At 42.6% G+C, this 24,527-nt stretch overlaps 1 long non-coding RNA gene across 4 annotated transcripts in view; it reads left to right on the forward strand.

The window, feature by feature from the left end:
• The first annotated feature begins 1,236 nt into the window (after window positions 1–1,236).
• Window positions 1,237–24,527, forward strand: part of LOC112430732 (uncharacterized) — a 220,313-nt gene continuing 197,022 nt past the window's right edge. For 2 of the 4 annotated variants that reach the window (XR_013094796.1, XR_013094802.1), the window contains exons 1-4: window positions 1,237–1,893; window positions 3,822–3,909; window positions 4,646–4,803; window positions 5,226–5,280. This is a non-coding gene — a long non-coding RNA (uncharacterized LOC112430732). Of the gene's footprint in view, window positions 1,894–3,821; window positions 3,910–4,645; window positions 4,804–5,222; window positions 5,281–24,527 lie in introns of all 4 variants that reach the window. The other 2 variants (XR_013094797.1, XR_013094798.1) reach the window with 2 other exon arrangements.

Consider the following 24,527-nt stretch of genomic DNA (forward strand, 5'->3'; position numbering starts at 1 on the left):
TCATCATCCTCGCCAGCTGCAGTCTCATCATCCTCGCTCGCAGCAGCCTCCTCATCAGCCTCTGCCTTAGCTTCGCCTGGTCCGGCTTCAGCTCCACCCACGCCGTCGCCTGGTCCGGCTTCAGCTTCACCCACGCCGTCGCCTGGTCTGGCTTCAGCTTCACCCACGCCGTCGCCTGGTCCGGCTTCAGCGTCGCCTCCGCCTGGTCTGGCCTCCGCATCCGCTTCAACGTCGCCTGGTCCAGCCTCCGCATCCTTATCAGCTTCGTCTGGTCCAGCCTCTGCTTCAGCATCCTCATCGCCTGGTCCAGCGTCTGCTTCAGCATCCTCATTGCCTGGTCCAGCATCCGCTTCAGCATCCTCATCGCCTGGTCCAGCCTCAGCTTCCGCCTCCTCATCAGCTTCGCCTGGTCCAGCCTCAGCTTCCGCCTCGTCTGGTCCAGCCTCCGCGTCTTCAGCCTCGTCTGCTTCGCCTGGTCCAGCCTCCGCGTCTTCAGCCTCGTCTGCTTCGCCTGGTCCAGCCTCCGCGTCTTCAGCCTCGTCTGCTTCGCCTGGTCCAGCCTCTGCGTCTTCAGCCTCGCCTGGCCCAGCCTCCGCGTCACCTGATGCTGCAGGGGCCACGCAGCCTTCTGGTCCCCAGCTGCCGCCTCAACATCGTCGGTCATCTGCCAGGCCGCATGTTGGGCATCGTCGCCACCGTGGCCGGCCTGTGGACTTGGATTGTCGCCACCGCTGTCGTGAGCACGGTCGGCCCCCAGGACTGCTTTCACGCCGCTGTTGCCGTCCGCACGGTCAGCCCCCAGAACTGTTTTCACGGCGCTGTTGCCGTCCGCACGGTCGGCCTCCGGACCTGCCCCACTGCCACTGCCTTTCACACGGTCGGCCCCCGGAACTGAACTGTTTTGGCCTCCGGCGCTGTCGGCCTCCGGGTCTGCCCCCTGACCTGTCTGTCTGGGCCTTTTTGGACTATGTCCCTCCCTCCTGGATCCCCACCGCCCGCCCTGGTCAGGTCGTTTTCTGTTTTTTGGTTTTGGGGGGGCGGTTTGGGCAGTTTTTGTGTTTCTGTTGGGCTGTCTGGAGCCAGCCCTTTGGGGTGGGGGGGGGGGGGGGGGGGGTGCTGTCATGGTCCTGAGTCTGAGGACTCAGTGTTTTGTTTCCTTATGCTTTTGTTCATTTTGAGTGTGTATTCTGTTGTGATTTTGCCATTTGTTAGGTTTCTGTTCTTTGCCTTCCTGCTCCCACTTCTCTGTGTTCCCTCTGTCTGTCCATGGTGTTATTGTGTCTGCTCATGAGTCTGCCTGTCAAGTTCAGTGTCCTGTCTGGTTCTCTGTGTCTGTTAGTTTCCTGTTTTATTCTGAAAGTTCTTGTCTCATGTCAGTGTGTTCAGTTTTACCTCTCCCCTGTCTCGTTAGCCTGATTGCTCCCAGCTGTGTCTCCCTCCTGTGGCCCATTCCCTGATTACTCCCCGTGTATTTAAGCCCTGTGTTTTCCTGTGCTCTCTGTCGCGTCGTCTGTTTAATTCCATGTAGTCTGCATTATTCAATGTTTCTTAGTGTCTCTCTGCTCCTCGTTTCATGTCCTCCCTTTTGCATTAGTTTTCCCAGTTTAGGTTTATGTTTGGTTCTGCTCACACCTTGGTTTTGTGCACTGTAAATAAACCCACTTGCACCTCCGCCATTGTCTGCTATTGGATCCTCCTTTCTCACCCTCCACACGACTGCCGCCCCAGCCGTGACAGTTATTAGCACAAATCAGTCCCATAGATATGGGCCATCTCCTGCTAGATTGTTCAGAAGGTTGTTCTCATCCATCCAGATGGAGGATCACTAACAGGAGCGTGGAAGACTCCAGAATCCACTCTGGCTGCAATCCGGTGGATATGCAGTGTGTACAGGTAAGACCGTTTAAACGGACAGCATTTATAGAATGACTATTAAAAGTCAGCGAGTGTCAGTAATGTTAATGTGGTTATGTTAGTAATACACCGAGTGCTAATATAACAGCTTTAAGATGCATTTGTAGATATTATTACGTGTTTTACCGTCTTTATGGTGCTAGCTTAAAGTTACGGTGTAAACGTTACCTTATATTTTATCTCATGGTTTTTCTATTTTTAACATAGAGATTTGTGATGCTGTGTTTTCTGACCACAGTCCTGTGTTGTTTGAAGTTCCTCTTGCCTGTGCCTCAGTTAAAACTCGCGCTGCTGCTCAGCGCTGTCGTGTTTTTAACTCCTCCACTGCTGAACACTTTTCAACAGTCTTTGACCAGATCTGTAAGATCCCGGATTTTTTATGCAGCCAGACTGAGGAACTGAGCTCATGGTTTTATTCTACCTGTCGGACTGCTTTGGACACTGTGGCTCCATTAAAATCCAGACTGCCTAAAACTAAATCTGAGCCCTGGCTGAACGACTTGACCCGAGCTGTCAGACGCGACTGCCGTCGAGCTGAGCGCAAGTGGAAAAAGGACAAACTACAAGTGTCATTCCAGATGCTGAAGGACTGTTGGCGTCGATATCAAAGAACTGTAAAAGATGCCAAAAGAAAACACTTATCTGACATTATTTTGTCAAACTGCCACAACCCACGTGTTTTATTTAATACTATTAACTCTGTTCTTAATGCACCATATACTGACTGTATTGAGCCCTCATCAGAAGCCTGTGAAAATTTTTTACACTTTTTTATCGAGAAGGTCTCCTCCACAAGGGCTCAAATCTCTCCTCATGCTCACGACCTCTCAGTCTCTGTTTCCTGCTCTGCTGTCTTTGACAGGTTTGAGCCTGTGACTCTATCCTTTTTAAAGGAGACTGTTGGTCATCTTAAGCCTGCAGGGTCTCCAAATGATGCTGTCCCTCCTCGACTTTTAAAAGAGGTGTTACCTACAGTTGGTCCTTTGGTGCTTGAGCTGGTAAACCATAGTCTGATGTCAGGTGTTGTCCCTAAAGATTTTAAACATGCAGTAGTCAAACCCCTGATTAAAAAACCTGCTCTTGATCCTATGGTTCTTGCAAATTACAGGCCTATCTCCAAACTACCTTTTCTTTCCAAAATTCTTGAAAAGGTAGTTTACAACAAAATAATGACCTTCCTGGAAAAGCAAAATGTTTTAGAGGTTTTCCAATCTGGTTTTAAACCCTTTCATAGCACTGAATCAGCCCTTTTAAAAGTTTTTAATGACATATTTTTAGCGACTGATGCTGGGGACTGTGTTGTTCTTGTGCTTTTAGATTTGACAGCTGCGTTTGATACCGTGGATCATGCCATTTTATTCTCTCGTTTGGAGCACTGGGTGGGCATTAGGGGCACAGCACTGGAGTGGTTCAGGTCCTACTTGACGGGGCGAACTTTTTGTGTCAGCCTTGGTGACTATGCGTCGTCCTCCGCTCCCCTCTTGTGTGGTGTCCCACAGGGCTCAGTTCTAGGCCCCCTCCTCTTCTCTTTATATCTGCTTCCTCTTGGTTCTGTACTGAGAAAGCACGGCATTGCTTTCCACTTTTATGCTGATGACTGTCAGATCTATGTCCCTCTAAAGAAAAAAGGCAGATACCTTACACAGCCATTACTTCAGTGTCTCGATGACATTAAGGCTTGGATGTCTGTTAACTTTTTAAAATTCAATGATAAAAAGACAGAGGTGATGGTTTTTGGTAGCCCCACTGAGACCCCCAATGTGTATGTAGGTTCCCTGGCACAGTATAACATACTGTGCCAGGAACTGATTTCTCCCAAAGGGTGGACTAGTGTGTTTCAATAGATTACCTCTGTATGAATGTACTTCTTAAATGAAGGCAAGTGTTTGTCCTTTTTTGTTCCTCAGGTACAGTACGTGATATCAAGGGCAGGCGGTCAACACTGGGGACAAGAAGCAGACGTACTTCCAAGAGGGAGCTGCAGTGAGGTCAGAGGTCAGAATCTGAAACAGCTCAGGTTTATATTTTAGAGGTTATAAAAAATCAAAATGTATTTATAAAGAAACCTTTAAATAATAGTCATAATTATGATTATTATAAGAAATATTAAACATTTAAGTGGATTTTCTGTTACACATATCGTGTTAGCCCTGCAATAAACTGGCAGCCTGTCTTTGTCCTGTATCAGCTGGGATAGGCTTCATCCTCCCGCAACCCTGAATTGGATACATTGTATTCCAATTATGTAATCTGATCATTTACAAACTCAAGGTATCTAATCAAAATGTAAGTAATAATTATAAAATGCAGAAATAAGTGTGACATAAATGTAAATGTGTGAGCTGACATAGAGGACAGCTACATGCAGTCTGAAAAACCTTTGTTGTCAAGTTTGTCTCGTGCTGATATACCTGCATTCTTACATAGAAGAGACATTAAAGTCTCTGACTCAGTGAAGCATTATTGTTTGGATAAATCTGTGGTTTGGATCTGTTTGGATAAATATAGTAAGTTGATGTTTGTCCATTCATTGACACATTTTCTTAAGTGCTTATCCAGTTCAGGATCACAGTGGAGCTGCAGCTGGATATGTTCACTAAATAAACCTTACAAAAGTTAACAATAAACCTGCATCCATGTACGTTGTTGTCCACAGGATGAGAAAATCAAATTGGAAGACTGTGGAACATGTTAATAAATGTTTGTGTGTTTATCCCTGTGTCTTTCACAGGAGGCGCTGGAAGGTTTCCCTAATAGTTCCTGGTGAATGAAAGCAGAACCATAAAGGTTGCTGGACTGCATGATGGCCTTACCCCTGAGCAGTCATCCTGTTAAAGGAGGAACCAGTTAGAAGCTGTTTTCAAAGTAGCTGAGCAGATTTCATCTCAAGTAAGCGATTAACTGTTTGTTCGTTTGTTCTGCCACTTAAAGAGCATTTAAGGACGTCTTTCGAGTGTCCAGTTGAATTAATTCTACTGGCTCTCATGGTCATTTGTTATTATAGACATATTTTTCATGTTCACCCAGCTATTTAGTAAATTCTATCTATTTAGTAATATCCGTCAGCTATAAAATGTAATATAAATATAAAAATATCTAAATATCTCCTGCCCTTTATGTTTTAATGATGTAAGTCTGTTTACATTAGCATTCCTCACATATCAATGAGATGCTGTACAGTACAACCCTACTGACGCAGCAGAGGGATAACGATGGCTATTCAACATCGTTACACGACACATTTGAGCTGCATGACGCAGACAAAGTGACTCAATCATCTTTTTTGTGGTTTATTGTCTTCAAACCAGCAGATAAAGCCGATTGCAGAAGATGTCAGAGAAGAACTTCAGGCCGTGTACTGAAAAGGTATTTTTTTCTTGTTATCAAAAGACATTTGGAGTGGCAGCTTCTACAACTGGTTGTGCTAAAGTAAAGCTTACAGTCTAAGAAATCACAGTGTTGATGTTCAGCACAAAGAGAAAAGCTCACTTGTTTGAATTTATTTACAATCATAGTTTTATAAATTCTGACTGTAAACAGCTTTTACAGCTTTGATATTGTTTGACACTCGAAATCAGGTGATAGGGTTTAATTTAAAGGTTTCTGTGTCCCAATGAGCCATTTACACTGACCAGTGTCAGTTTAACTGTAACACATTCATTATTTAGATTCAACAAAGAAATAACTGAATGTAAAAAATGGCAGCCCTCAGGCAGGTTTATAGAGATATATGCATGCATTATGAAATGTATGTATCCCAGATAATTGTTATTCATCTAGTCATGGCAGACCTACCTTTTCCTCCCAAGTTAACTGCAACCCAAAAGAACTAGTGGGGCTATTTACACACTCACAACCAGTGTGGGGTAAAAAGAGCCACCAAAAAGCTGTCAGCCACAGATGTGCTATAAGAGTTAGAAACTCTACTTATGGAGAAACTTTCTAAGTCTAACAGAGGACAGGAACTCCTGCCCAAATAACATGATATAACCCCACATACAGCCCAGCCATAAAGTGAACCAAGTCATTTAGTTAAAGACAGCATGGGACTAAATGCATGTAACCAATGTTAAGATTCAAAGTTGAGGAAGGAGAGTACACACCACCCATGGTCCAGAGGATCTTTGGTCAAACAATGATTTTAATGAATACACGCGTGGGAAGACACTCTGTACGCAGACAGCCAGTAGTCCTCGACTCAATCAAAGCATGAACAGATATTTTATAGCATCAGGGTTTGTTTACTGACGCCCCTTCATACGTCACAGACACATTTTATACATAGATCAAATCAAAACCACAACGACTTTTGACACAGTTTAAAAGAACAATTGTCTCCTATCTTCACAACAGGTGCTTCCTGTCACTGCCGGATGCTCGCAGCAGTTCTGCGACAAACTGCTCTTTGCAACATCAGCAAAACATGATTAAACTTTCACCTATAAATGATTCTCTAACTGAGTGTGTGTGTGTGTGCGCGTCTGTGTGCTAACCACAATTGCACCCTGTTTCACCTCGCGACTAGCTCCTGACCCCTCACCAGACAGAGAGACAGAAACCACTCTCGTATATGTAATAATCGAACTGAAACTATGGATATGACTTTTACTAAATAAATGTTTTAATCAAGAACCTCTACTAAACATAATAACTGTGTGCATAAGCAGAGAGTTCTGCAAACTCTCTGCAAGCCTGTTTCCTGTCAGCCTGTGACTTTTAGCCTTTCTGAAAGACACACACTGTTCTACCCCTGAATGCAATATAAACTCCAGATTATATTATTAATGCAATGGTAATAATGACAATTATTTAACAATAGCAGTAAAATAATTTCCCTTCTCGACACTCCCTCTCTTGACCTCTGGAACACCAGAGGTCACAATACATTGTGTCCTCTCTGGTGGTCTCGGACCTCGAGATCTCCAGGATCCTCGCCCCTCCTGTGGTCGCCGAGATCTTCTGCAAAGGAAACAAAACACCTTTTCCTGCACCTCCCTAACTTATCCTATCTGGGACTCTTTAATCAAAAGCCTGATCCTAATTATCTTCTTAACTTATTGACTTGTATTTATGTACATTCTTCAACGTTCCTCATCACTTTAAAACTCTTTAAGCCCTGCTTTCACGTCCGGTTGCTCGCTCTATTTTCCCTTATCTGATCATCAACATCCTGTGCACAAATTGTCGCTGCTGCAAGTTCCTCTACTCTAAAAGAAAACAACCACTTTAATCAATTAAGTTTAAGCATATAAGCAATTACTCCTGTATACATTTCATCATAGCTAAATGCTGCCTTGAAACAACTCCTGTGTGTTAACACTAACTTCATTTTAACCTCACATTTCCTATGTTATCACCTGTTTTGGTATAGCCTTTTTATTTCATTTTGCTCCTTTTAATGTAACAATACCTTCTAATTCTAATTTATCAGACTTAACCAAAATATATGCTTTCCTTCCTCTTTGGTCCTTCTTTTAAGTTCAGTTAAAAGCTAAATGAATTTAAGGCCTTTTGCCTGGAATCAATACTGTCATGTGTGTTTCTTAACTCTGTGTCTGTAAGCGTGTGCAATCCTTCATGAACTCATATTATCCTCACAGTAGATTGGCTAATCATAGCGCTAGCCAAAGGCTCGTGACCCTCCAGAGACAAATTTGAGCCACAACTCCTTTAAAAGCACAAAATGCAATATGTATAAAAATCATTTCTACGTAGAAGCTCCCCCTTTATCCTAAAGATAAACCTTATGTAATATCTGTATGTGTACGCCTACATTATAACCACTTCTTCTAAAGATCAAAAAAATCAAAGCTGTTCTACCCCTTCAACCCTCACTAATTTTCCCTCTAAGATTTATTCACAGCTTTGAAAAACCGGCATTGTATCTTCTAAACAGGATTCAGTTCTGTCATGGTCCTGGGCCATGTTGGCCCAGTCTTCTTTGTTCCTTGTATTTTCGCTCCTTATTTAGGCCAGGTTTTCTGAGGTGTCCTGTTGTGGTGTTCCCTAAGTGTTTTTTCCCTTTGTGACTCTTACCCCCTTGTGCCCCTCTGTGTATTTATGAGCTCTCGTCTCTCTTTGTATTTATTCCATGTTTCCCCCAGCCTGTTATGTCTGTGTTCTCCCCGTACTTTCTCTCCTCCTGTCTGAACCTCTGTGTACTTCCTGTTTTACTTTGACAGTCTCTCGTCAGTATGCGTAATGTTGTGTTCACTCCTGCCCTGTCTCGTTATGTTTATCAGTGTCACCTGTGTTCCCCACCTGTGTGTAATCTCCCTGTGTTCTCTGTGTGTATTTCCCCGGACCTCCCTGCATCCTCGTTTCTGGTTTGTGTTATTAGCTTACCCAGTTTAGGTTGTTTTTCCACCAGTGCTGTTTTGTGCCCACCGTTGTAAATAAATATTCACCTGCACCAGAGCTGCCGCCTTTTGGGTCCTTTTCTACAACTCCACACGGCTTGCCTCGCAAACCGTGACAAGTTCACTTTTAATCCTTTAACCTTAACTTAAAAATAACAGTTTCAGTTTTACCATATCCAACTGATCAAAAACCCAAAAGGTCCTAAAATGATCCTAAATTATTAAACAATTAAATTATTAAACCCTAAACCCCCCTTTATCTTGATACATTTCATGTGTCAAGATACTATACAAAACTTAAAATGCTCAGTTTTCCCCACTCATGATCCAATGTATGTCATAAAATAAACTTAAAACAGAACAGTTATCAGTCATGTGTTTCTACAATTAATGGTAATTGAGTTACATCAAAAAAATATTTCCCCTTTAGCATTTGGCATTCTCCCAACAATATACTATAATCCCATAATCTAACCCCAGTCAACAAAACAAAACAGAAATTTTCTCTGGTAAAAACAAATTGTTTGTCCACATTAATTCATCCTCACTCACATTCAGTCACACCCTGTATTTGCTGATAGTCGAGCTTCCCGCACGATCAGATACTCCACCCTCAGCAAAATGAGCTCAGTCATTTTTTATTTTCCATAGGAAAATATTTCTTTATGCTTTTGGACTGGATTGACTCGCATAAAATCCTTTTTACAGGGACTTACGACCCGAATAGTCCCCACAGGTAGCTCTCCTCAGCCAATTGTAATCTGGAAAGCCCCCTTATATTTGCTCCTCCCGAGAATTTTCAGCGCCGTTATTCACTGTTGCAGGCCTGCTTAAAACAGAAATGAAAAATAGAGCTGATTGTTAGCTCATAAAAACAAAACAAAATCACCTGACAGGTTTTCTTTAAGTGCACTGTTACAAAATAATGGGCCCAATTTTAGACATGTCCATGTTTCCTAAAACTCCCTCTATTAAAACAAAAATAACGACAACAACCTAACTGACAGAATCAACCCATCACCACAACAACCTTAAACACACAAGTCTTGCCACCACATAATTTCACCTCCTCAATACACCGAAAGTCTCATTAAAACCACACAATTTGCACACAAAAATCACCCCCTTATGCTCTGTAACATACTTCAATTCAGCATAAAACATAACACCCTTACAACAACATATCACTAAACTATAAATTTCCTACCCAAATCTGCACTTCTCTTGTCTGCTATGCTTCCTCTCCTGAAAGTCACTTCCCCAGTCACACACATACAGGAAGCTCCTACGTCACCACTCACTCCAACTAATTTGCATACTGAGTCATCTCTCAATGAGTTGCTGTAACAACAGAAACATATGTTTAAACATCACCAACTCATTAAATCATTTTATTTCTTCCAACAGTGATCACTAGTGTTGATCACTCAGTACGAGAGCACTCCTAAGTCACTCTTTTTTAAAACTACTTTAATCCCTTTTTTGTTTTCATAACTCCCTTTGTCATATGGCTTATTCTATTCCTCAATTACAAACTCAAATGTATTTTATTAAACATTCACACCATTGTATCGTTCATACAAAATAGCAAGCTGTTCTTCATTGCATATGTTTGCGTTCTTAGCCAGGTTTAATCAGTGTCTATGCATTAAACTCCATGAGCTTGTCTTGTCTTTATAAGGTTAATGCATTTTCTGTTTGTGTGTATGAATTTGCATATGTTGTTTTTGCAGTGTGTCAGACTCCTTCATAATTTTGCCTTTAAACAGTCAATTTTCTCCTCCCAAATTTACTAACCCAAATTCTGATTTCCTACCTTAAATAGCAGCATTCCTTGTCCTCAGCCAGAAGGTAGGGCTCCACTTGCCACTTACCCCCTCTGCCTCAGCCCAGCGGCCTTACCCGTCAGGTCCCGTCTTCTTACTGAAGCCGAGAGTAATCGTGACTGTGCCTGCCTTAGGTTGTCCCAGGGTTTCGAGGTGGGATCTTACCCGTCATGGGCTATCCAGCCTTCCATACTCGCCTGATACGGGGCCCAAGTGGGCAGGGGAGGGAACACACTGGCTCTGGAAATTAAAGGAGTGTAAGCTGCTTCCTTCATTGCATCTTATATTAAACTATCTCACTTCTGACTCCTTTCCTAGAATAATTTCACATATGGCACTTTGTGTATGTGTGTTTTCTATTCATTAATGTAATTGTCAGTTATTTTCTCTCTTCATTTTACTTTTTATCTGTTTGTTTGTGACGTTCTACTTTAGTTCTACTAAACCTTGATGTAAAAACAATACTCCCTTATTTCACGCACACACTCTGCATTTTGCCTACGCACACACTTCTCTCTCAGACTTCCTCTGTTCACACATCACCTTGCACTCACTCTACTATCAACTTTCATAGTGTTATTATTATTTAGTATTTTGTACACCTCACACAGAATCATTCAAATCGAGTACTCACAGCATTCACATCACAACCTTCAACTTTCACTTTCGATCCTGCAAGACGCAGAGATGGACATCTCCTTCACCTAACATAAAACTAAATTACCATATCAACATACAATTACTGAAATTCAAACTCAAATACACCGTTTGTTTTAATAAAGTCAAAGAGTAAACAGGTGTACCAAGTGTATGTACTTATGTGTTTTAAACTGAAAGAAAAAGAAACTCAAACTCTTATAACATCACTCATGCCTCTCTCAAATTAAAAACACTTTCAAACTTTAAAACCTCCTACTTTACATCACCAAAGAAATACCTCTCACACCTTTATTCATCATGTCAAAGCTTTCTCCAGTTTGCACAGCCTGCCACATGTTTAACAAAAAAATCGCTGCCCGAGAAGGCTCCCACATATCAAGGTGGTCGTTCTCACAAATTTCCAGCAGACCCTCAAATAAACAACAACAACGACCCAGGCAGGCTTCCAGTTCAGCCTCCTCAATTTCTATGCACACCGAAAACTCATGGGGAGATTCTTCTGTCTCCCCGTGTCCTACACAATTCACCTCCAAATGATCCCCCACAATTGAAATTTCAGTGTGGAATGACGCAGAGATTAACATTCCCTTATTTATTTACTATATGTAACCTGAATTTCTCTCTCTTATCAAATAACAAAGGTTATCTTTAAAATTTGTTATTGAACTACTAATTAAGTTGCTTTTTATGGCATCAGTGATATACTGCCCCTAAAAAGTCCACTTTATTGCGTGTTCATTGAGTTACTTCTATTAAGGCTATTTAACAAGTTCAATTTACACATATTCATTAATCTGTCACGCTTATTAGTGGCTCATGGTTACTTAAAACCTATGTCTGACTTGACCACAGAGTTAGAGTATCATTCAATCCTCTCAGGATGACCACTCCACTTACTCTGCATCCAGTCAGCTCATGAATTAACAACACTTGCAGACTGTAACCCTTTTATTTTTTGTTTATGCCTTCAAATCCACCTTAAATCTTCTTACCTAAACGTTGGTTTTAAACACAAACAATTCTTATATTCTATTTTGAAACGCTGTCACCATTCATATATTTACAATGTTATTATATACTAAGCCAGCATTTTAATCGCAGACATTTATCCACATTTGCAAACAATAGTTATAGGGCTGAATAATCACACAAAACCGAAAGCATAGTCCTCTCATGCGCTCTGCATCAGCTGCCTCATTTGCATGCACACACACTCTTCATCTAAGAATAGCAGCAGGAAGTCAGTGCATTGCTGACTCGACCCACAGAGATCTTTTTTATTACAGAGACGTCTTATATTTACAACCACTGTCAGATCTGCCAGCTTTAGCGCCTACACAATTTTAGACAAATTTAAAATAACCGCCCAGCGGATAAACTCCCTGAGTTTTTTGCGACCAATTAACCAGTATCAAGACTTTAACTGTTTCTGGCCTCATTTCTAAAATCCCTAACTCAATTTAAAAGTGTCCAACACCCAAGGTCCAACCTTTGCTGCCCAAAAAAGCGCAGATACCGTTCCAAACGGTAAGGAGACTCTAACTCCTAGTTATTCTGGAGTGCCCCAAGCTCCACAGTGACCAACTGACTATCCCTCTTCGAGGACAATGTCTAAGCGTCCTTGACATTGGCAAGCGTTACCTCTGAGCACTGCGCTTCCTAGCAGACTCAAACTGCCGTTCTAGAATAATTTATAATACTTTGAAACAACAATCAACACCCAAAACAAGTGTATAACTGAGGCAGATCGACCCTGATGGACAATGGGGACTCTAACCCACAAATTGACCCACAAAGGTCTGACCTAATGACCAACCGGGACTTTAACCCACAAAATGACCAAATACCCTACCAAACTACTTGAGACTCTAACTCAATTTCTTTGGGACTTCAACCCAGTATTTAAACTTTTCTTATCAGACTCTTAACTACTTTCATTTCTTCTTAGCAGAACTCTAACTGCTTCAACTCATGAGATTTTCATCAAAATCAAAACAGACATCCACCAGTAATTTCAGTGAGTAGACTTAAATTTTATCATATCCAATTTGGCACACTTTGGAAATAATTCAACAGGTAGTGCCTTACCTTTTGGATAAGCCGGCTTATGCCCACTCACTTCGACCACTGGAATTCATGTCTGCCCGTCAGACCACCTCAGAGACCACCAAATTTCTCCATCTAAACCTCCAATCCTCCCTCCTCAACCACCGGACGAAGCCCCCAAATGTTAAGATTCAAAGTTGAGGAAGGAGAGTACACACCACCCATGGTCCAGAGGATCTTTGGTCAAACAATGATTTTAATGAATACACGCGTGGGAAGACACTCTGTACGCAGACAGCCAGTAGTCCTCGACTCAATCAAAGCATGAACAGATATTTTATAGCATCAGGGTTTGTTTACTGACGCCCCTTCATACGTCACAGACACATTTTATACATAGATCAAATCAAAACCACAACGACTTTTGACACAGTTTAAAAGAACAATTGTCTCCTATCTTCACAACAGGTGCTTCCTGTCACTGCCGGATGCTCGCAGCAGTTCTGCGACAAACTGCTCTTTGCAACATCAGCAAAACATGATTAAACTTTCACCTATAAATGATTCTCTAACTGAGTGTGTGTGTGTGTGCGCGTCTGTGTGCTAACCACAATTGCACCCTGTTTCACCTCGCGACTAGCTCCTGACCCCTCACCAGACAGAGAGACAGAAACCACTCTCGTATATGTAATAATCGAACTGAAACTATGGATATGACTTTTACTAAATAAATGTTTTAATCAAGAACCTCTACTAAACATAATAACTGTGTGCATAAGCAGAGAGTTCTGCAAACTCTCTGCAAGCCTGTTTCCTGTCAGCCTGTGACTTTTAGCCTTTCTGAAAGACACACACTGTTCTACCCCTGAATGCAATATAAACTCCAGATTATATTATTAATGCAATGGTAATAATGACAATTATTTAACAATAGCAGTAAAATAATTTCCCTTCTCGACACCAGCCTGCACCAACCTGACATTTCTTCCTCCTGAATTAAATGAATGAATGGATGAAAGTTAAATGACTACAAACCTAAAGCCACTAGTTCCCACACTGGAGCTCCCTGACACTGTGTGTTAACCGTATTTAGCTTGTATCAACAGTTGTAACAGGCTAAGCCACCTGAGACACTGCATTGAATTTGTTCCTGTCTTAATGATTTCAGCTGACTGGTTTCAGCTCAGATGTTCTTCTTTTTCCTTTCAGTAGATCAAAGCAGCTCGTGCTCCTTCTGCTTCCAATTTAGAAGAAGAAGAAGGCTCCAGCAAAGTGGCGTTCATGGTCTCAGTGAACAGTCACGGTCACACACTGCATGTGGTTTTAAAAGCAACATGTCTGTTCACCACAACAATGGAGATGTGTAATATTAGTGCAGCTACGGTTTGTTCTTGAACATCAGTTCTGTTTTCTACTTTGATCACTTAGACCAAAAAAGTGTTGTTTTCAGATTCTTTCTTTTAAATCTATAAAGCACCTGCTCATTTTTTTATTACAATTAGTTTCACATAAATGTTAGTGTTTCCTTTATGATCTTTTAATGCTTACACTACACTGTACATGTCTACATTAGAGACATTTCTGTTACCTGTTTCTGTTGACTCAGAGTTGTGAAATGTTCTTTTATTTGATGCACAATATAAAGCTCTTCAACTGGTGGGGAAGATTGTCACATCTTGCAGGAGCTTTCCTCTCCTCAGGGGCTCTCTCTGCAGGAGGGGGAGATACAGGAGAGGTGGAGGAAGATCTCAGCCTGGGTGTTTATTGTCTTATGTAGTCTGGAAGATGAGTGGATGGTGGGGTGGGTGCAGTTTTCCCTGTGGTGGGGTTGGGTGGACTGTCCCGGGCTCTGTGGGGCCGGGAGGCGCTGCTGCGCTGGGCCCCGGTCTGGATGGGCCTGGGCCCCCTTTCCCTGGCGGGTCGCGGAGTATGGGGGTGCCTACTGGGGTCAGCGGGGGAGCTGGCCCCAGGGAGGGGTCACGTGCCCCTCCCTTCCTTCCCTCCCCATCTCCAGCTGCCTCCCTCTTCCCGCTCCACCACAACCACCCACACATGCAGGACCTTGGAGTAGGGGTATGTCACCAGGGTGCAGGAGGCTACCCCCCTCCGTCCCCTTCTGGCTGCCTCTGGAAATTTACTACAGAAAATATAAGTGTTTACCTGTGTGAGTGTTTTTACTGAGGAAGCTCAACAAAGCCAGTCCTTCTTTGTATTACTTGACCTGACAAAACCAACAAACCCAGGCGAGAGATAAAGGGTATCACAACAGCAGTTATCTGTTTTCTCTTATTTTGTTCTAAAACAGGAGACATTAAAGTCACTTTAACAAAATGTATTTAAATAGTTAAAGGTTATTGGCAATAACCTACAAATACGACTGACCTCTGTTCTAATTTGAGCCCTGCTAGCTGAAAATCACAATATTTTCATCAATCAACAAAATGCAGTGAATGAACAAAAGATGCATCTAAATCAAATCAATACTTGGTTTGAACAACAAGGGAGGAGGAAAAGAGTTCCAATGGATCACAACAGTGAATTCTAAGAAAACAAGATGTATTTAATTTCATCCAATCCAAACCATCTTTATTTATAAAGGACTTTAAAATACCCAGCACAGGACCAAAGTGCTGTACAATAAATGAGTTAAGAACAATAGAATAAAAGAAAACAGTAAAAAAAAAAAAGCACATAATACATAAAAATGAAAATAGCCTTATATTTAAAACAAGATAAAACAGTACAGAATAATTAAATAAAAACAAAACAAAGAAAAAAAAAACAGAAGTGGCCTGTCTTATCTCTAAAGGCAGATTGTTCCACAGTTTTGGAGCTGCTACAGCAAAAGCACTATCTCCTCTACGTTTACACTCAGTCCTGGGTAGACTCCCAAACAGGTGATCACCTGGTATCTAAATACACATTTTGGGGTACCTGTGATGGACTGAGCAGTGAAGGAAACTTAGGCACAGGTTAAAGTCCAAAAAATGATTTTTTATTTAACCCAAAAAACATAATTGGTTAGCTCATGCAAAAAGAATCAAAATCTTGGGCCCATAAAAGAGGTCAAACTAACAAAACTCTACTCAAAGTTGACAACACAACTGATAACTCAAACAAACTGACCTCACTTAACGAGACAAAGGGGAAACTTAAATAGTGGCTGATCAGCCCACAAAAACTGGAAAAGGGGTAAAACACACAAAACCTAACTAAACCAAACATAATGAACGCCAATTCCCCCCCCCCCCCATGGTCCTGAGTTATGGCGTGAACCAATTTGTAGCCTTCCTTTAAAGCTCGCTCTGCCCCTTTTCCACCTCTTGGCTCCTTAATCAAGGGACTGGAACAGCTGCAACTAAGGTAACTCAGAAAACAAAAGATTAATCATACATAACAGTGTAAACTAAAATGTGCGCACTTATTTTAGAATGCAGCATTATGTGGATATATGAATTAACTAAACCAAAACCAGTTATTTATTGTCCTGTAAATTAATTCCTATATTTAAAGAAAGAAATGTGAATGCAATGTTACTTATAAGCCTCTACACTAACATGGTGGGTATTACCACTGTGTGGCTGTAAGTGCAGCCATCACACACTCCCCCTCTTCAGATCTCTCCCTGGGACAGCGAGAGAGACAGTCTGCAGTGCAGTTATCTTTGCCAGGGATGTGGTTGATGGTGAACCGGAATGGCTGGATTGCAAGGTACCATCGCGTGATCCTTCCATTTGTGTCCTTCATTCTCTCTATCCATTGAAGAGCTTTGTGGTCTGTTTCCAATATGAACTCCCGTCCGAGAAAATAATACCTAAAGGAGTCCAGGGCCCATTTGATGGCAAGTCCCTCCTTCTCGATGGTTGAGTACCGCACTTCCCTCGGAAACAGCTTGCGGCTGATGAAGGCCACTGGATGACGCTCTCCAGGCGGTCCCTGTAACAGAACAGCTCCCAATCCTCTCTCTGAGGCATCAGTCTGAAGAATGAAATTTCTCTCAAAATCAGGGCTGTGCAAGACTGGGCTCTTACTCAGAGATTGTCGTAGGTCCTGAAAAGCCATCTTAGCCTCCTCTGTCCAGGTGATCTTATTGGGACTTCGGGCACCAGTCAGATCCATCAGAAGAGCTGCCCTGGCGGAGAAATGAGGGATAAACCGATGATAGAATCCTGCCATACCTAAAAATGATCTCAGCTGTTTTCTGGTCTCTGGCAAGGGACAGGATTCTATGGCAGTGACCTTATTGACTTGAGGTTTTATTACTCCACAAACCCAAGGTACTCGGTTTCAGCCTTAGCAATGGCACACTTAGCTGGATTAACAGTCAACCCTGCAGACTGAAGACGCCCCAATACCTTCTCCAGGTGTTTCAGGTGTTCTTCCCAGGTAGAACTGAAAATCACTATGTCATCAAGGTAGGCTGCAGCAAAATCAGACATGTCAGACAGTATCTAGTCCATCAGTCTCTGGAATGTTGCCGGGGCACCATGCAGTCCAAAGGGCATGACTTTAAACTGGAACAAGCCCCACGGGGTCCAAAAAGCGGTCAGCTCTTTTGAGCGCTTAGTCAGTGGTACCTGCCAATAACCCTTGCAGAGGTCTATTGTTGTCAGGTATCTGGCCTTCCCAAGGCGCTCAACCATGTCATCAATGCGGGGAGTTGGATATGAATCAAATTGTGATATTGCATTCAGGTACCTGAAGTCTATGCAGAAACGGATACTGCCATCCTTCTTTGGCACCAGGACCACCGGGTGGCACCACTCGCTCTTCGAGGCTTCAATGATTCCTAGTGACAACATCAGGTCGATCTCCTCTTTCAACGGGATCAATAGACGCTCAGGTATCCTGTAACTCATTCTCCTCACAGAAGCTCCATCTTTCAACACAATGTCATGTTCCACAATGTCCGTTCTACCAGGATTTTCACTGAACACATCTAATTTACACAGGTTTCTCACCTGAGCCTGTCTTTCCTCAGGAAGATGGTTTAGATCCAGGTCCTGAGGAGTGGGTTTTGGCAGATACTGATCATCCACTTCCTCCTCCTCCGAAACCTCCCGGATCAGAAAGACATCTGCTTTTGGTCTCTCCACCCATTCCTTAAGCAGGTTAATGTGCAGTACTCTGCTGGAGCGGGGCTGATCTGGAATAGCGACCTTATAGGTTGTTTGTCCAAGTTTCTTTTGGACCTCATATGGCCCTTGCCACTTTGCTAACAGCTTACTGTCATCACTTGGAAGAAGCACCAGCACCTTCTCACCAGGACTTTGCCGAGCTGACTGGTCGTACCAGGCCTTCTGGTGCTGCTGTGCTTCCGCTTTGTGGGCTTGGGCCAGCTCCGTCATCTTCTCCAACCGTTCCCGCATCTGGACAACATAAGAGACAACATTGACAGCCTGTGATCTTTCTTGGTCACCCTTCCAAGTCTCCCTTAGAAGAGACAAGGGGCCTCGTACCTCATGGCCATACAATAGTTCGAAAGGTGAAAAACCTGTAGAAGCCTGGGGTACTTCTCTATATGCAAAGAGGAGGTAGGGGAGCCACTGATCCCAGTCTGTACCAGTTTCATTGACAAATTTGCGTAACATTTGTTTCAGAATCTGATTGAAGCGCTCTGTTAGGCCATCTGTCTGAGGGTGGTATGGCGTTGTCCTCAGGCTCTTAATCCCAAGGAGCCGGTACACCTGCTTCAACAAAGTGGACATAAAGTTAGTGCCACGGTCAGTAAGAATCTCACGAGGAAAACCAACCCTTGAGAAGAACTGTATGAGACAGAGGGCGACTGCTTTGGCTTTTATTGATCTCAAAGGAAAGACCTCTGGATACTTTGTAGCGTGATCTGTCACAACCAGCATGTAACGGTTGCCTGCCTTGCTCCTTTCTAGAGGACCAACAATGTCCATTCCTAGCCGTTCAAATGGAGTGCTGATAATTGGTAGAGACTGGAGAGGAGCTCTGGAGGGGATTTTAAGAGAAGACTTCTGGCACTGAGGGCAGCTTTTACAGAACAGTGTTACATCTGAGCGCACACCAGGCCAATAAAAATATTTTCTAATGCGGGCCATGGTTTTGTGCTTTCCCAAGTGGCCAGCCCATGGAATGGAGTGTCCTAAGGAGAGCACCACCTTCTGGACTGCTCTAGGAACCACCAACTGCAATGCTGAACCCTGCTGACGATACAGAATGCCATCTTTCAGCAGAAACTCCCCCTTGCTGTTCAATTCTTGCTCAGTCCCTTGGCTCCTCTCTGCAGCTTTCTGGAACAGAGATGTTAGAGATGGATCGTCATGTTGCATTTCAATAATATTAACAGGGATTTTGAAACCCAAAGGTAACTCAGGCTCTGTGCTAGGAGCTTCTCGAACAGCAGTATGTAGAAACTTCTCTTGCCTTCTCTGTCCACGTGACTTACGAGACTTCCCGGGTGCAGTCTCTATATCCGCATCATAGAAGGGCAAGGCACGGAGTGGGTGTAGGGACTCCTCTTTCTTCTTAGCTTGAGCTCTTGTTACTGCAACATTGCATGTATGACTAGGATTCAGCAAGTCAAACAACACAGGCAGATCTCGACCCAGCACTACTGGGAATGGCAGATTCTCTGCAACACCAATATTTAGAATATACGTTTGTCCTTGTACCTTGATGTACAGATCTGCTGTTGGATATGACCTCTCATCTCCATGAATGCAGCGAACAGGAATTGTCTCCACATTAACTTTATTTGCGGGTACAAAGTCTCGGTGCACAAGAGTCTGAGTACTTTCTGAGTCAACAAGGGCCTTTAATGGTTTCCCATCAACCTCAACTAAGGTCATTTTGAAACCATTCTCAAACTCCACTTTAGGCTCCATGACTGTCCTTTTTTCTGTGCTGCCACAAACACATCAGCCAGCTCTGCAGCCGCCGCTGCAGAGTTTAGATTGCGTTCTTTAATCCATATCTGTAACTCAGGAGACAGCATTCTCAAGTATTGTTCTAAAATTAATATTTCACTAACCTCATACACCGTTTTTCCCTTTGGCTTCACCCACTTCTCATGTAACTCTTTCAATCTTGCATATAGTTCTTTTGGATTCTCATCAGGTTTTACCTCCAGTGAACGGAATCTCAGTCTATATGTCTCAGGATTAATGTCATATTTTTGAAGAATAGCTGCTTTAACTTTGTCATAGTCTAGAGAGTCATCCATATCCATATGAACATACGCACCTCTTGCTTTGCCAGTGAGTAAAGGAATCAGATGAAAAACCCAGTCCATTTTTTTGCCACCGGAAAACTACAGCCACGCGTTCAAATGTTGTTAAAAAATGTTCAATATCATCCTCCTCTGTCAATTTTTCCAGCCTGGGTTCATAAAAGCGAGACTGACCTGATTGAGGATGTATTTGCTCATTACTGGAGCCAGCACAGGGAGGATCCTCCTCTTCAAAGGACTCTGACTCTGGTTGTTCAAGTTCCTCCATTTGAGGCTCAGAGACCTCCATTTGAGGCTCAGGGACCGGGGAGGTACGAGCTTGCACTTCTACCTGCAACAGCTGAAACTGATGTTGCAGTGCTCTAAAGTGCTGTTCCTGGCGGGTAAACTCCTCCCTTCTTCTTGCTTCCTGGGCCTCCTGCTGACCCATATGAGAACGAAGCATGGAAACCAGTTCTGACATTGTCGGCTCCTTACCTTGGCTCTCAGTACTATCCACCCCTCCAGAGGCTCCATTTTCCTCTCCTCCTTCTACTTGCTCTACCACTCCAACTGGCTGGTTTTGACAATCTCCTTTTGCTCCTCTGCCACTCCTTCCCATTCTGTGCATGGCTTGATGAGTGAAGAGGGGAAAAAAGAGAAAAAAAAATCCTGTGCCTTCAACTGCTGATCCCACTCCTGACACCACTTGTGATGGACCGAGCAGTGAAGGAAACTTAGGCACAGGTTAAAGTCCAAAAAATGATTTTTTATTTAACCCAAAAAACATAATTGGTTAGCTCATGCAAAAAGAATCAAAATCTTGGGCCCATAAAAGAGGTCAAACTAACAAAACTCTACTCAAAGTTGACAACACAACTGATAACTCAAACAAACTGACCTCACTTAACGAGACAAAGGGGAAACTTAAATAGTGGCTGATCAGCCCACAAAAACAGGAAAAGGGGTAAAACACACAAAACCTAACTAAACCAAACATAATGAACTCCAATTCCCCCCCCCCCCCCCCCATGGTCCTGAGTTATGGCGTGAACCAATTTGTAGCCTTCCTTTAAAGCTCGCTCCGCCCCTTTTCCACCTCTTGGCTCCTTAATCAAGGGACTGGAACAGCTGCAGCTAAGGTAACTCAGAAAACAAAAGATTAATCATACATAACAGTGTAAACTAAAATGTGCGCACTTATTTTAGAATGCAGCGTTATGTGGATATATGAATTAACTAAACCAAAACCAGTTATTTATTGTCCTGTAAATTAATTCCTATATTTAAAGAAAGAAATGTGAATGCAATGTTACTTATAAGCCTCTACACTAACATGGTGGGTATTACCACTGTGTGGCTGTAAGTGCAGCCATCACAGTACCAAAAACAATCACTGCAGTCAGGTCTGGACTGCGACAAAAAATTACCCTGGGCATTTTGACTGGATATCGGCCCACCAGGTATTAAAGCCATAAAGCCTTTGAATGAAAACAAACACAGCTGTGACAGTGATTTACACTGTCTTCTTGGTATATGTATGATTTCTATACATTTTACATCAGATAAAACTTTGGTTCAGATAATTATTTATTAAAAGTTACACATTTTAAAAGAGAACAAGAAAGAAAAGTATTTCTTTGTGCCCCCTTTCCCTGTTAATGCCCTACCTGGCCCCCTGGCAAAACTTTGCTAGATCCGCCCCTGCACAGTTACCAGCTGTCAGCTACGTAGAAAAGGATCCTGGTGTTATTTGTCTCTCAGAAACCTGTTCAGCTCTGATGATTCAATAAGGACATCTCCTGGTTCCATCTTCACGTTTCCTTCTCACCACATATCAAACCAATATCATCAACAGCAGCTTTTACAGCTGTGGCTCCAGCAAACATCAGCTGATCAAGCTGCTTAAACGTGCTGCTGTTGTTTAGCGCGACATCTGCTGGTGTCCTCTTTCTAGCGCAAAGTGGACGATAAACGAATAAGAGAGAAAAGCCGAGGGGAGAGAATGAGAGAAGAAGAGGCAGCTGACGGCATAAAGATGCAGAATAACTCCAGCTTTGTGTCTTTTTCCATTCTAACTGAAGTCCGGGACAAACTGTTCCTTTTCGCCTCAATACAAAACACGTAATATTTTCTCTGAATACGAGACAATTAGGTTTTTTACGGGACAGTTGGCAACTTTACTAACTAGCCTTATGAATAAAATAAAGTTCACTATCAGTAACATCATAGAACCCGCCCATCCGTATACAAACTCCGTCATGCTAGCTAGTACACAGGACGCGTTATTGTAACTATAAAAAGTCAGCACAACAAAAATAAACTACACCTAAACTTGGTTTATATCTGACCCAGATCGACTGCAGGTCATAACTTCTTACCTGAAGTTCAGTAAGAAGCGGACCGGCGGCCGCCTCTGGTCTCTCCCTATGACTGTAGCAAACATTAACAACACCTCCTCCCATTGTCCAAAAATGAAGCCAAAATATCCTGCTTGTGGAGGCTGCCATCTTGCATTTTTGGAGCCAGAGTCTGCGCAGTAGTGTCTTGACGTGACCGCACATACGCCCCCCCCCCTACACTTTTTACGTAGCCCGGCTGCTCCAGTTTATTTGCTGATGGGTTTACCGCGACTGACGACTCGTTCAATTAAGGTAAATACAACCATGTAACTGTTATGAAAAAGGCACGCAACTTATCATCTCATAGTTCTAAAACATCTAAAATCACTCTGTTATTAATTTGTTTGCTAGATTAGCCACTAGCATACACAATGGGTTGGAGCCTTGTTGCTAGCTAGTTAGCGATGCAAGATGCAGATGTGTAGCGATGTAATGCTGTCCTTTGAGATTTTAACATTTAAGACTGTGAGTGTAAAGGATCTAAAGCTGTTTAAATCTTCAGAGCCCTCTACGTCCTGGTAACATGGAAACTTTAAAAACAGCAGCAGGTTTCAGTGGTGTAGTCTAATTTGTTCTTTTCATTTAATAATAGAGTCCATATTATATCAATAGCTACATTCACGCTGGGGAGAAACTAGTGAGGGAGACCATGAGGACTAAGCTGGGTTTCCTGGGTCCAGAGGTTCGGAGAAACTTCTTCCCTTTCTTTCATCACAGCTGTCCTGTGCCAGATGTTCTGTTGACCCACTGAGAGAGGCTTTATTTAAGAAACACCAGGAAGACTGAAGCTCATCGCATGGATCAAGCAGGACTCATGATCTTCACCAGCAGCTCCCTCACAGGGAAATCTTCAGCACTCCCAGGAGATGGATAAACCCAGCATTTCATGAACACTGTGATGATACCTTTGGTCTGTGTAATGCTATAAATACTTAGATACTCCCCAGAGGCTCCGGACTTTTACATACAGATATTATATTCAGTCCTGTAGAAAGTTATATATTTAAAAATATATGATCCTCTCTGGTTACTCTGATACAAATACCTCTTAATCACTTTATGGTAAATAACAGACTATCTGCAAAAACTGTGAAAGAATTCCAGATCACAAGTTTGTAGTTCGACATACAAATGACGACCTTTGACCTTCATCAGATTTTATTTAACTGTGTCATGCAGCTGAGTACATCAAGTGTTTAAAACAGAAGCTGTGCAGGTCTGAGATCAGCAGCTTTGTGAAAAACCAAACTGAGATCCTGTTAATGCTGACATATAGTGACAAAGTGACATGGATGATGAATTCTTTGTCTTTAACTTTATCAATAAAACAGCTGCAGCTTTCACTGACAGCACATGTGGTACTTTAACCTTTGTACTGTTTTCATCAGTTAATTTTGCTGTTAACATGTGAACATGATGGATGATCTGTCTGCTATCACTGGGTGGTGCTGAGGTCAGAATCTGAGGGCAGCTCCTGTAATCACAAACAGAACAGAATTATCACAAACTGAAATTCAAATCTGAAATAAAGCTGATCCTTCTTTCACCAGAGTTGGGCAGTAATGCGTTACTGTAATCTGATTACTTCTTTCAAGGAACGAGCAAAATAAGGGATTACTATTGCAAAAAAAAGGTAATTAGATTACTGTTACTTTCCCGTAAGCATCTACGTTACTGCGTTACTAAAACCATGATTTTTTGTGTGAGAACGTCTCATGAAAATGACGTAAGCGAGTGCAACATTCATGACAACAGCTGTGTGCAGATCAACAATGGATAATATATCGAGTGCGGGAGAGAGTATGAGCGTGCAAGCATTTAAAGCATGGAAGTACTGACCTTACTTTGTGTTTGATTCCATAAAAAGTGACAAAAACATTAGCGTCCGTTGTTCGTGGGAAGAAAGCTTCTTTTTACAGCGAAAAAAAACCCAAACTTCCGAGCAAGCACTGAGTGCGCTACCACTTAATGGGAAATTTACAGAGAAACTCGTGGATTCTTCCACTGACTGCTGCGGCACACCTGCACCAGGGCAAACCTCCGCCTACCCCACTCCTACTTTACAGGTGAAACAGAGCAACAGGACCGCTGAGTCTTTGATTTTATTTATTTTCTGCTGTGTTTTACTTGCATCAATTTGAAA

The sequence above is a fragment of the Maylandia zebra genome, linkage group LG3, assembly GCF_041146795.1.
Source record: "Maylandia zebra isolate NMK-2024a linkage group LG3, Mzebra_GT3a, whole genome shotgun sequence".
In the NCBI taxonomy this organism is placed as follows: Eukaryota; Metazoa; Chordata; class Actinopteri; order Cichliformes; family Cichlidae; genus Maylandia; species Maylandia zebra.